Consider the following 13,570-nt stretch of genomic DNA (forward strand, 5'->3'; position numbering starts at 1 on the left):
TTTATTTTAATAAATGTATTTATTTGCAAGTTTATATCATTTAATTTTTAATAATGGCTTTATTTAACAACCACCTTGCATAATTCCTAAAAATTTATTCATCAACTTTCACAAGTCAGTATGAGCCAGTTCCAACACATCACTGAAAGAACCCTGGGAGTCAGATGTTTTCATAATATACATGTCTCTTTCCCACTGTTATGCTACAAAAGACTGAAAACCCACCATTTGTAATCTATGCCTTTAATTTAAGGTCTACCTTTGGTATACTAAGAAGACCAACACCAGAAATAAGGATACTTGTTCTAATACCAGTCTTATTGTGAACTGGCTGTGTGACCTTGACCTCTAAATTTAAACCCCAGATTACTTAGAATATGGGGTTACGGGGTTTAGATAACTGGTGTTCTTAAGTGACTCTTTCAAAGGGTGTGTGTGTGTGTGTGTGTGTGTGTGTGTGTGTGTGTTTACAGCCGAGTTGAGGTATAATTCACAATAAACTATACCTGTTTAAAGAATACAATTTGCACACTTTACAATAAGCAAATGCTGGAAGCAACCTCAATGCCCATCAGTAAATGAGTGGATCCAAAAATATGGTATATTTACACAATGGAATTCTATGCAGCAGAAAGAAAGAAGGAGCTTCTACCCTTTGTGACAGCATGGATGGAACTGGACAGCATTATGCTAAGTGAAATAAGCCAGGAGGTAAAAAACAAATACCATATGATCTCACCTTTAAATGGAACCTGCTCAACAAAAACAATCAAGCAAAATATAACCAGAGACATTGAAATTAAGAACAAATTGATAGTAACCAGAGGGGAGGTGGGAGGGAATAATGGGGGTGAAATGGGGAAGGGTTTTCAGGAACATCTATAAAGAACATATGGACAAAACCAAAGGTGGGTAGGATCAGGGGCGGGAGGTGGAGATGGTTGGGGTCAGGGGGAGTGGTGGAGTGAAAATGGGGACAACTGTACTTGAACAACAATAAAGTTAAAAAACATAAAAATCAAAATAAAAAAAGAAATGTACAAAAATACAATTTGATGAGTTTTGACTTGAAACCACCTCCATGAACAAGATAATGAGCATGTCCATCTCCTGCAAATGTTTTCTTGAACCTTTTCATAAATGCATCCCTTTCTCTTACCAATTTTCACTAATCTGCTCTGTTAGAAATTATTTAATAATTCTAGAAACTATAATTTTTTCCATAATTTTATATAAATGGAAACACATAGTATGCATTCTTTTCTTTATTAGTTCATTTATTCTGTTAACATTGAATTAAACTTGATCTTCTTGTTCTAGTTTCTCATTGATTTAATATCTTTCTTTTCTGATATAGCTGTTTAGTACTGTAGGTTTCCATCTAAGCACTGCTTTAGCTATATCCCACAAATTTATATGTCTCATGTTTTCACTTTCACTAGTTTAAAATATTTCCTTATGTATTTTGAGAGTTACTCTTGAGCCATGGATTATTTAGAAGTCTGTTATTTATTTTCCAAATATTTGGAAGGTTTTTCTATATGTCTTTCTTTCACTAATTTTTTACATTTATTTTTTAATTTTTTGGTTACACTATACATTTAACATTATTCTGTATTAGTTTCAGATGTACAGCATAGTGGTTAGAAAATCATGTACTTTAAAGATTGGTCCACCCATCTTCAATGTTTCAAGTACCCACCTGGCCCTACACCATGTTATCATGATACTATTGACTATATTCCCTATGCCATAATGTATATCACTGTGATTTTTAATTTAACTCCATTGTGGTCAGAGAACATACTTTACATGACTCAAATCATGTAATTTTATTGAGACTTGTTATATGACCCAGATATAGTCTATCTTGGTAAATGTTCGATACATACATGTAAATAATATGTTTTCTGTTGTTGGGTTGAATTTTGAATATATGTCAAATACATAAAATTTATTATTTGTATTGTTCAAATCCCCTATATTCTTATTTTTATCTCCTTGGTCTATCAATTACTATGAAAACTGTTGAAGTCTCTCACTGAAATTGTACATGTGTCTATTTCTTTTTGTTTAGTCAGTTTTTGCTTCATTTAGATTGACTATGTTACTTAGATGCATATTTACTTAGAATTATGTTTTCATGATGAATGAGCCACTTTATTATTATGAAATGATCCTCTTTCTCTTTGGTAATATTCTTTCTTTGCAATGTAATTTCCCTGATAATAATATAGCCACACCTGCTTTTTAAAAATTAATGTTAATATGGTATGTGCTTTCCCTATCTTTTATGTAACTTATTTGTGTTTTTGATATTTAAAGTAAGTTGCCTATAGGCCGCATATTGTTGGGTCTTTAAATTTTATTCCATTCTTTCAGTCTCACCCTTTAATTGGATTGCTGTGAGACTATTAACTTCAATAAGACTATTGATATGGTTCTGTTTAAAACTACTGTCTTGCTATTTTTATTTGTCCCAGTGTTACCTGTTATCCAATGTCTGGAAACTATTGTTTCATATACATTCTCCATTTTATGATTTTTTTTTTGCTGTTTAGTTAATTTATTACAATTATTAGGGAACTGATGATAAAAATTGAGTACCCAGAGGCTCCAGATTTTTATCAGGTCTTCAATACTGGAATAGTACTCAATCACAACCAGCTGACCCAGACACTTCCCCAGCCTCCTTCTGCCACTAGTTCCTTTGGAGAATTCATTTTATGATTTTTAATGTGGAAGGATAAACTCCCTCATAGTTACTGCATACTGCTGGGAATAGAAATCTCCCATATTTTCTTTTTCATGCTGATTTTATGTGTGCCACATATGTTCTTCCAGTACATCATTAGCTTTTTCTAAATTGTTGTTCAGTTACAGTTGTACCTATTTTTACACCTGTTGTTCTCTCGTGCTCTGTACATGCCCACTGCAAAAAACAATACCCACCCTCATGGTCCTTGTCCATGGGTTTTCGTACATGTTCCCTAACCCTTCCCCATCCTTCACATGTTGTAACCCTCCCACCTCCACTCTGGTTATGTCACTTTGTTCTTTATTTCAATGTCTCTGGTTCTTATTTGCTCACTTGTTTGTTTTGCTGATTAGGTTCCACTTACAGGTGAGATCATATGGTATTTGTCTTTCAACGCCTGGCTTATTTAACTTAGCATAATGGTCTCCAGTTCCATTCATGCTGTGGTGAAGGGAAGGAATTCCTTTTTTCTTTCTGCTGTACAGTATTCCATTGTGTGAATGTACCACAGTTTTTGATCTACTTATTTACTGATGGGCACTTGGGTTGCTTCCAGCACTTGGCTATTGTAAAGAATGCTGCTATGAACATGAGGGTGCATAGGTTCTTTTCAATTGGTGTTTAGGGATTCTTACGGTATAATCCCAACAGAATTGTTGTGTCAAAAGGCAGTTCCATATTTATTTTTTTGAGGAAATTCAATATTGTTTTCCACAGTGGCTGCACCAGTCTGCATTCCCACCAACAGTGTACTAGGTTTACTTTTTCTTGACGACCTAGCCAGCACTTGTTGTTTGTTGATTTGTTTTTTTAAAGTATATTTTATTGATTGTGCTATTACAGTTTTCCTAATTCCCCCCCTTATCCCCCCTCCACCCTGCACCCCCAACCCTCCAGCATCCTCCCCTTTAGTTCATGTCCATGGGTTGCACAGATAAGTTCTTGGTGTTCTCTGTCTCATATACCATTTTTGACCCCTTCCTGTCTATTTTATGTCTACCAATTATGCTTCTTCTTCCCCGTACCTTTTCTCCCCTATTCCTCCCTTCCCTTTCCCCACTGAAAGCCCTCCATGTGATGTCCATTTCTCTAATTCTGTTCCTGTTCTAGCTGTTTGCTTAGTGTTTGCTTTCATTGTGTTTCTTTCTTCTTCTTTTTTATTTTTTTAGGTTCATTTGTCCATAGCTGTGACTTTGTTATCATTTTACTGTTCCTATTTTTTTATCTTTTTTTCTCAGATAAATCCCTTTAACATTTCATATAATGGCTTGGTGATAATGAACTCTTTTAACTTGACCTTATCTGGGAAGCGCTTTATCTGCCCTTCCATTCTGAATGAAAGCTTTGCTGGATAGAACAATCTTGGATGTAGGTCCTTGCCTTTCATGACTTCAAATAGTTCTTTCCAGCCCCTTCTTGCCTGCAACATTTCTTTTGAGAAATCAGTTGATAGCCTTATGGACACTGCTTTGTAGGTAACTCTTTCCTTTCCTCTTGCTGCTTTTAAGATTCTCTTTGTCTTTAATCTTTGGGTAACTTAATAATGATGTGTCTTGGTGTTTAGTATGTACTTCTTTGGGACTCTCTGGGCTTCCTGGACTTCCTGGAAGTCTATTTCTTTTGTCAGATTGGTGAAGTTATCCTTTATTATTTGTTCAAATAAGTTTTCAATTTCTTGCTGCTGTTCTTCTGGCACCCCTATAATTCGGATATTGGAATGTTTCAAGTTGTCTCAGAGGTTCCTAAGCTTCTCTTAATTTTTTTGAATTCTTGTTTTTTTCATTCTGTTCTGGTCGAATATTTCTTTCTTCCTTTTGTTCCAAATTGTTGATCTGAGTCCTGGTTTCCTCCTTGTCAGTGTTGATTCCCTGAATGTTCTGTTTTATTTCATTTTGGGTGTCTTTCATTTGTTCTCTCATTTTGCAACCAAACTCCATCAGTTCTGTATATATTTGGATTACTGGGGCTTTAAATTCTCCATCAAATAGGCTGGCTACCTCCTCATCACTTATCTCTCTTTCTGAAGTTTTGCTTTGTTCTTTCATTTTGGCCCTATTTTTTTTGTTTGGGGCACCTGTTAAGTTGTAAGGGGGTGGGGCCCTAGGTATTCACTGGAGGAGGGCAACCCTCCTTGCTGTGTGATGGCTGCTTATGGAGGAGGGACCAGAGAGGGAACAATGCAGCTCCGCTGCTCATTTCTGGCCCACTTTCCAAGGAACTCTTGTGTGAGACTGGGAGTTTCTCCCACCGTGTCAACTACTGTAGTCCACAGCCAGTTCTGAGTCTCAGTTTCCCCATAAGTCAGTCCCGCTTGCATGGTCCACTGCCTTGCCTCAGATTCTCTCTCTGTCTGCTGCCCTAATGGTCTGGTTGCTATGTTTGACTGTTTCTTTAATTCTGTGGTTGTCAGAGTTCCATGAAGTTTGATTTTCTGCCACTTCTGTTTTTTTATTGATTTTAGATTGGTTGTTATCCTACTTTTGGTTGTACGAGGAAGCTAAGGGTTTCTACCTATGCCTCCATCTTGTCCAGAACTCCTGTTGATTTGTTAATGATGACCATTCTGACTGGTGTGAAGTGGTATCTCATTGTGGTTTTACTTTGCTTCTCTCTGATGGCTAGTGATGTTGAACATCCTTTCATATGTATATGGCCCTCTGTATGTCCTCCTGGAAGAAGTGTCTGTTCACGTCCTTTGCCCATTTTTTAAGTGGATTATCTTCCTGGTGTAGAGTCGTGTGAATTCTTTATATATTTCGAAGATCAAACCATTGTCTGTGGTATCATTGGCAAATATATTTTCTTATATGGTTGGTGCCCTTTTCATTTTGCTGATGTTTCCTTTAGCCATGCAGAAGATTTTTAATTTTATGTAGTTCCATTTGCTTATTCTTTGCTTTATATCCCTTTCTCTAGGGGACATATCAATGAAAATATTGCTGTATGGGATATCTGAAAATTTCCTTCCTCTACCACTTTTATGGTGTCACATATCATATTTAAGTCTTTTATTGATCTTGAGATTATTTTTGTGTGTAGTGTAAGTTGGTGGTCAAGTCTTGTTGTTTTGCATGTAGCTGTCCAGATCTTCCAACATCATTTGTTGAAGAAGCTATTTTTACTCCACTTTATGTTCCTGCCTCATTTGTCAAATATTGAATGACCATAGGGATGTGGGTTTATTTTTTGGGCTGTCTATTAGACACATTTTTCATTTGAACCAATAATTTTTATTGATTTGTATATTTAGTATGTTGGTTTTCACCTGTGTGATATAACATTGATTATTCTCCATTAATGTCCTGATTTGATCATTCTTAACTTCAGCTGATCTAACCAACCATGGAATGTTGTCCAGAGAAAAATCTCCAGTGTGAAACTTTGCAAACCACTTCTGACATGTTCAATAAGTCACAGCACCTTCTACATACACTGCACAAATCCTTTTCTGCATTTCAGCTGCATTTTTACCCTTCTTGAAATAATAAAGCACAATATGCTGAAAATGTTGGCATATTTTCTTCTATCTTCAATATTAAAATGGCTACACAAAAATTGTCCAATTTTGATGTATTTTTAATACACACTAATATGTCAGCTATCACAATACAATCTAACAAAACTGTTTCAAATGAAGTTAAAGACAACTAAGTGCTACAAAAGCCATCTTATAGAAAAAATACAAATGAACTTTTTGGCCAACTCAATATAACAGTCTTTACATCTAGAAGGTGTATACAGATATAACAAAATAGGTTTGCTTTTAACAGGTTGCAGGGAAATTTAAGAGCAGTTTTTCAATTATATACACAGAGTTCTAAAAAGGGATAGAAAATCTTCACAAAGTTTAAGGAATACTTCTTATTGACCAAATGTGGCATATTATTTTATCCTTTCTCTCTTCTATTATCAAGATCTGGTAAAATGGAGACCACCTATTGGCTGCTGACTCCTCCACTTGTCTCCTTTTAGGATTTCACCAATGTGCTTTGTCTGGCAAGGCCTTTGTTCATTAATGCTTGTGCCAGGTAGTGTCTCATCTACCTGGGAAACAGTAGTCATACCAGATCCCCAGATCTGAAGTTGAGGTAGCTCAATTCAGGCCCTTAAAGCTCTTCAATACCCTCCTAGCATCTGGCCTATCACCATTCTTCTTGCCCCACCAAGCCCACCACCCAAAAGAGCCACACACATTCTTGGCAGCCTGGTTGGATGGGCCAGGAGTCCATTAACTGCAGGTGCAGTCAGGGCCCAGGGAGAGTACAGCAGCCATCAGGTTAAAGGGGTAGGTATGGGTGAGGTTGCCATTGCCTCATGGCCGGGACTGATTTCCAGGGCAAGGTTTCCTGATTACTGAAGTACTGAAACCACTGGACACTATGAACATATATGAGATCACCCAAGGACAGGGAATTTAACATCAGAAGAGAGCAAGTATCAGGACAGAATCCTAGAGAGCACTGACATTTAACAGGGAACCTGAGAAGAGAATTCTAAGTAGGAGTAATAATAATTCTACTAATGTTACTACTATCATTTATTACCACTTGCCATGTGCTGATGACTATGCCAAAGGCTTCACAAACATCATTTCATTTAATCCTGTGCAAAACTTTATGAAGTAAGCATTACCATCCCCATTTTCCTGAGAAAGAAACTAAAGCTCAGAGATATTAAGGTAGCCTACCCAAGTTTATGCTGGTAGTTAGGGCTAATAGAGAGAAAATGGTTGGAGATACAGCTGTGGAACTGGAAAGGAACATTGACAAACAATAAATTAAAGTTCCTAAGAAGGAAAGAAGATACAAAGCATAGATGCCATCATTAACCTCAGACAGGTGCCTATAAGTCTAAGAGGGGTATATCAAGTGGGATGGTAGGAAGACAAGATTACCTCTGGCTTCTGTATTTATGATAAAGTGGGAGTACAAGCTATCTGCTGAAAGACAAGGGAAAGGGGACATAGGAAAACTGGTGAAGAGCTCAACTGGCTTCTTGGGTGAATGAGAAAGAATGCTGATGAAGGCTATATGAAGGATCCATGGCAGTGTGGAAAGCCATTTTGAAAATGAAGCCAATGCCCAGGCATAGAAGGAAGACATTTTGGGTGGGACTAGGTGTGGAGTACTGCTACTATGTAAATACAATGAATGGGCCAGCTTCAAGGAAGTTTGAAAATATTGGTAAGATAACTATTTATGTGGAAATGAAGAAGAGAGGGCCACCAGAGTGCATGGGAAATAATGGAAAGGACAAATGACTAGAGGGTTAAATGAGTTAGAAGAATAACTATAGTGATTATACAGACAAAGACTAAAGAGATAGAAGGTTTGAGTTAGAGAAGTAGAACTCTGGCCACCAGGAATGCCCCAGCTCTAGACCACAAGGATTCAGACTGAAGCCATCTCTTCTAGGGCCTATGGAAGCCCAGGCTATGCCAGTGCAGAAACTATAACCTCTGAGTTTGCCACTATGTTAGTCCACATAAGCAAACACTATACAGGGTGGGACAAAAGTAGGTTTACAGTTGTGAGTACATGAAACAGAGTTTAGTCTTGTATTATTATTTATAAATCATTTATTATTTTCTATATAGGCAACTGTAAACCTAGTTTTGCTCCACCTTGTAGATGCTAGGCTGAGGAACTCTGGCCACTAGGCCTAGTTTCCATTCTCCTCTAACATTGGCTGAGACTAAACCTACCATGCAGTCATCCTGGTTGTCATTTCTCTTCATTCCCCAAGAATCTATTCCGCCACCATCCCTGTAATGTCATTTGCTTCCTTACACTGGTTTAGTACTTCCCTCTTCTCCCAATCCCAAAATATTTCTCTGTACTCATGTAACTGCCTTAGTGTGTTCGGCAAACTCTTCTATATCCTCAGCCTTGTCATCCCCTGATCTTAACTAAGAAACCTGGTGGTCACTACTGTAGCCCTCCAGAGTCAGGTTTATCTCTTCTTCCCTCAAAGCAAAATAAAGGGACTTCTGGCCAAGATGGAGGCATAGGTAGATACAATTTACATCCTCACACAACCAAAAGAAGGATGACAACAACAAACTTAAAAAGAAAAAAATAACTAGAACTTTCAGAAAATCAAACTGTATGGAAAGCTGACAACCAAGGAGTTAAAGGAGAAACATTCATTCAGACTGGCAGGAGGGGCAGAGATGGGCAGCCAGGGCTGAGAGGACACATGGCTAGAGGATGAGGTGGTCCCACATTTGTGTGCTGATAAACTGGAAGGAAAAACTGGGGAGTAAGATAGACCACACAACCCAGGGTTCCAGTGCAGGGAAATAAAACCTCAAAACTGCTGGCTGTAAAAACCTGTGGGGTTGCAGTGGTGGGAGAAACTCCCAGCCTCACAGGAAAGTTCCTTTGAGGGACCCACAGATTTCTAGAGCATGCACAAAACCGCCCACCTGGGAATTAGCACCAGAAGGGCCCAATTTGATTGTGGGTAGTGGAGTAAGTGACTGAAAGCCAGTCCAGACCTGAGCAATCGGCATTGGTCCCTCTCAGACTCCTCCCCCACATAGAGTGCCACACCATATCGATCTGGGTTGCTCTGTCCTGGCAAATACTTAAGGCTTTGCCCCTTACTATGTAACAGGCCCTCCAAGACAAAAAAAGTATGACCCAAATGAAAGATCAAAGCACTAGAAAAAATACAGCTAAGTGATGAAGAGATAGCCAACCTATCAGATACACAGTTCAAAACACTGGTAATCAGGATGCTCACAGAAATGGCTGAGTATGGTCCCAAAACAGAGGAAAAAGTGAAGGCTATGAAAAGTGAAATAAAGGAAAATGTACAGGGAACCAACAGTGAAGGGAAAGAAACCAAGACTCAAATCAACAATTTGTAACAGAAGGAAGAAATAAACATTCAACCAGAACAGTATGAAGAAACAAGAGTTGAAAAAAAAAATTACAAGAGGCTTCAGAACCTCCAGGACAACTTTAAACACTTCAACATTAGAATCATAGGGGTGCTGGAAGGATAAGAGGAAGAGAAAGGAATTGGAAACTTATCTGAAAAAAATAATGAAGAACTTCCCTAATCTGGCAAAGGAATTAGACTTCCAGGAATTCCAGGAAGCCCAGAGACCCCAAAGAAGTTGGACTCAAGGAAGCACACACCAAGACACATCATAATTACATTACCCAAGATTAAAGATAAGGAGAGAATCTTAAAAGCAACCAGAGAAAAGGATACAGTTACCTACAAAGGATTTCCCATAAGACTATCAACCAATTTATCAAAAGAAATCTTACAGGCAAGAAGTAGTTTTCATTTGCATTTCTCTGATGATTAGTGATGTTGAGCATCTTTTCATATGTCTATTGGCCACCTGTATGCCCTCTTTGGAGAAGTGTCTATTCAGGTCCTTTGCCCAATTTTTATTTGGGTTTCTTTTTTGGCATTGAGTTTTGTAAGTTCTTTATAAAATTTGGATATTGACCCCTTATCAGATGTATCAGCAAATATGTCCTCCTATTATATGGGTTGTCTTTTTATTTTGTTGATGATTTCCTTTGCTGTACAAAAACTTTTTAATTTTCTGAAGTCCTATTTGTTTAGTTTTTCTTTTGTTTCCCTTGTCTGGGGAGATATATCTGATAAAAATTTTCTACAAGCAATGTCCAAGATTTCGCAATGTATTCTTCTAGGACTTTTATGGTGTAGGTACAACATTCAAGTCTTTGATCCAGTTTGAATTTATTCTTGTGTGTAGTGTAAGAAGGTAGTCTATTTTCATTTTTCAGCACATATCTGTCCAACACCATCTATTGAATAAACTATCATTCGCCCATTGTATGTGCTTGTTTCTTCTGTCAAATATTAATTTACTATAAAGGTGTGGGTTTATTTCTGGGCTCTCTATTCTGTTTCATTGATCCATGTGTCTGTTTTTATGTTAGTACTAGGCTGTATTGATTACTATGGCCCTGTAGCACAGTTTGATATTAGGTAGCATGATTCTACCCAACTTAGTTCTTCTTTCTCAGGATTACTGTTGTTAAGCAGGGACTTTTACAGTTTCGCATACATTTTTGAAATATTTATTCTAGTTCTGTGAAATACGTAATTGGAATGTTGATAGGAATTTCACTGAAGCAATAGATTGTTTGGGGTAGTATGGAAATTTTAATGATGTTAATTCTTCTTATCCAAGAACATGGTATGTCCTTCCATTTATTTGTAACTTCTTCAATTTCTTTTTTCAGTGTCTCATAATTTTCTGAGTACAGGTCTTTTACATCCATGTTTAGGTTTATTCCTAGTTTATTCTTTTTGAAAAAGTTAAGAATGGGATTGTTTTCTTGATTTTCCTTTGTATTAGTTCATTATTGACATATAAAAATACAACTGATTAATGAATATTAATTTTGTATCATGCTACTTTGCTGAATTCATTTATCTGTTCTTGTAGTTTCTTGTTGGACCCTTTGGGATTCTCTATGTATAGTACCATGTCATCTGCAAATAAAGACAGTTTTACTTCTTCTTTTCCAATTTGGTTGCCTTTTATTTCTTCTCCTTATCTGATTGTTGTGGCTAGAACTTTCAGTACTATGTTGAATAAGAGAGGTGAAAGTGAACATCCTTGTCTTGTTTTTAATTTTAAGGGAACACTTGTAGATTTTGCCCATTGGGTGTGATGCTGGCAGTGAATTTGTTACATACGGCTTTTATTATGTTTAGGTATGTTACATTTGTTTCCATTTTGCTGAGAGTTTTTATCATAAATAAGTACTGGATTTTATCAAAAGCTTTTTTCTGTATCTATTGATACAGTCATGTGCTTTGTATTTTGTTTATGTGGTGAATCACATGCAATGATTTGCAAATGTTGTACCATCCTTGCATTCCCATAGTAAATCCCACTTAATCATGGTGTATGATTTTTTTGATGCATTGCTGTATTTGGTTTGCTAATATTTTGTTGAGCATTTTAGCATCTATGTTCATCAGGGATATTGGCCTATAATTTTCTTTCTTTGTAGTGTCTTTATCTGGTTTTGGAATTATGATAATGCTGGCCTCCTAAAATCAGTTTGGGAGCCTTCCCTCTTCTTGAATTTTATGAAATAGTTTGAGGAGAGGTGTTAGTTCTCAGAATGTTTGGTAAAATTCACCTGTGAAGCCAGCTGGTCCAGAGATTTTGTTTGTTAGAATTTTTTTTTGATTGCTGTTTTAATTTCATTAGGTGTAATCTATCTATTTAGATCCTCTGATTCTCTTTGATTTACTTTTGGAAAATTATGTTTCTAGGGACTTATTCATTTGTCCAGGTTGTCCAGTTTGTTGGCATAAAGTTGTTCATAACATTTTCTTAGTATCTTTTGTATTTTTTTAAATATTATTGTTCAATGACAGTTGTCCCCATTTCCTCCCATTTCTCTCCCCTTCCCTGCCTATCCCCCTCTTACACATTCAAATTCAAACCTCCCCCACATTGTCCTTGTCCATGGGTCCTTTATACATGTTCCTTGACTTGACCGTTCACCTTCTTTCCCCCGTTATCCACTTCCTGCATTTGAAGAGCAGTTGCAAACCAAAACCATACAAGAAAATCCTGGATCTGACTGGGCAGGTACCTCAGGTGGTGATGGGTAGTTGGGATTCCTGACCCCAAGAGTCTCCAGGGATGAATTGGGCAAGACGCTTGTTCATATTTTGAATTATAACAGAAGAAACAATGAAAACTGGCCTAGAGTTAACCTTGGGCTTACAACAGCAAAGATTTGCCACATCTAAAGGAATCCCTCAGGGCTGCCTACAGAGGACACCAGCTGCAGGCCAGGACTGCTATGGCTATTCAGCCTCAGGGCAAGAGAATACTCCTCAGCCCCCAGTGGTTAGAATTGGGGGTGATCAAATCTGATCATGGGACTAAAGCCACTGACAAGGAGGTGAGTCAGCAATGCAGTGCACAGAGGGTTTGCTAGTCTATATCACTGACCAAAGTATGGTGCCATCTTGAATGATCCTGTCCCTAACCCACAACCAGGATAAATGTGGGTGGGGAATCTGGGTACAAAGCCCTCAATGAATTTAGAAAAGTAGAATAGAACATGTCCCAATGGGAAGTCAATCTCCAAAAGTAGGGGTTGAATTGGGAAAGGGAGAGTGGGGAGGATAGTCTGAATCTCCACTTCTCATCACAATAAGCTGTGTTGAGCAGGACTAAATGTGTATTATTGCCTTTTGGTGCAGGTGTGGATAACCATCAGAACTGGAGACAGGATTCCTAGCCTGCACTTTTCAGAAATGTCCTTGGGCTTGTTTATATCCTTGTAGAGCAGGGCTTTCCAATCTCAGCATTCTTGGCAAGTGGGTTTAGATAATTCTATGTTGCAGGGGGTTGTTTGGTACACTGTAGGTTATTTGGAAGAATCACTGGCCTCTCCTCAGATGCTACTAGTATATACCCATGAGTAGTAACAACCATAAATGTCTCAAGATATTGCCACATGTCCATTGTTGGTAAAATTGTCCCTCTCTGGGAACCATGAAGACAGTGAGGTACTCAGGAGTAGTCAGAATAGGGTGAAGAGAGTTTACAGGAAACATGCTCAGCAGTGCCCAGAGTTGCAAGAGGAGCCACTAGGACAGGAGGTGAAAAGTGTTCATTGGGTCTGGAATTTACTTTTGATCTCTGAGCAAATCTGGGTGGGGGAAGAGCAGAAGCCAAACTTACAGTACTGAGGAAAGAGGGATCAGGAAGTAAAGTCAGTAAAGGAGGCTCTTCTTCAAGTACTCCTGGCTATGAAATAAAGGAGTGAGGTGTGATAAACA

The sequence above is a fragment of the Phyllostomus hastatus genome, unplaced genomic scaffold (assembly GCF_019186645.2).
Source record: "Phyllostomus hastatus isolate PE091 unplaced genomic scaffold, TTU_PhHast_1.1 phas_scaffold_28, whole genome shotgun sequence".
In the NCBI taxonomy this organism is placed as follows: domain Eukaryota; kingdom Metazoa; phylum Chordata; class Mammalia; order Chiroptera; family Phyllostomidae; genus Phyllostomus; species Phyllostomus hastatus.